A 1,271-nucleotide genomic window follows, 5' to 3' on the forward strand; every position below is an offset into this window, starting at 1 on the left:
AATTAATCACAAACATAAGCAATCTTATTGATAAGAATGTGCTAATTGCAGGGGACTTTAATACTCCACTTACAGCAGTGGATAGATCAACTAGACAGAGAATCACTAAAGAAACAATGGCCCTGATGGACACATTGGACTAGATGGATTTGACAGATATATTTAGAACTCTACATCCCAAAGCAACAGAATTCACTTTTTTCTCAAGTGCACATGGTGCATTCTCCAAGATAGACCACATATTGGGCCACAAAGCAGCCATCAATAAATATAAAAAAATTGAGGTCACACTGTGCATGCTTTCAGATCACAATGCTATGAAACTTGAAATCAACCACAGGAAGAAGTCTGGAAAACCTCCAAAAGCACGAAGGTTAGAGAACACTCTACTAAGGAACAAATGGGTCAACCAGGCAATTAGAGAAGAAATGTAAAAATATATGGAAACAATTGAAAGTGAAAATACAACAATCCAAACCCTTTGGGATGTAGTAAAGGCAGTCCTAAGAGGAAACTACATTTCAACCCAGGCCTATCTCAAGAATAAGAAAAATGTCAAGTACAAAATCTATCAGCACACCTAAAGGAAGTAGAAGCAGAGCAGCAAAGGCATCCCAAACTCAGCAAAAGAAGAGAAATAAATAAACATCAGGGCAGAAATAAACAATATAGAATCCAAAAAAAAAAAAAAAAGTAGAACAGATCAATGAAACCAAGAGTTGGTTTTTAAAAAAAATAACTGAGGGCTGAAGAAGGAGGAGGAAAGCGGAAGTGGGGTGATGGTCATGGAGGAGGGCACTTATAGGGAAGATCACTGGGTGTTATGTGGAAACAAATTTGGCAATAAACTATTTAAAAAAATAAGGAAGGCAACCCCCCCCCCAAATTGATAAACTTCTAGACAAGTTTTTCAGAAAGAAAAGAGAATACCCAAATAGATAAAATCACGAATGAAGATGCATTTATTACAACCAATCACTCAGAAATACAAGCAATTATTAGGGACTACTATAAAAAATTACATGCCAATAAACTGGACAATCTGGAAGAAACAAAATTCCTAAACACCCACGCACTACCAAAGCTCAAATGGGAAGAAATTGAAAAGTTGAACACACCAGGAAGTAGTGAAGAAATTGAATCAGTTATCAAAAATCTCCCAACGGATAAGAATCCTGGACCAGAGGCTTCCCTAGGGTGTTCTACCAGACATTCAAAACAGAGTTAAAACCTATCTTTCTCAAGCTGTTCCCAAAAAATGCAAAAGGAAG

Source organism: Suricata suricatta, chromosome 8, assembly GCF_006229205.1.
Source record: "Suricata suricatta isolate VVHF042 chromosome 8, meerkat_22Aug2017_6uvM2_HiC, whole genome shotgun sequence".
NCBI classification, from domain to species: Eukaryota; Metazoa; Chordata; class Mammalia; order Carnivora; family Herpestidae; genus Suricata; species Suricata suricatta.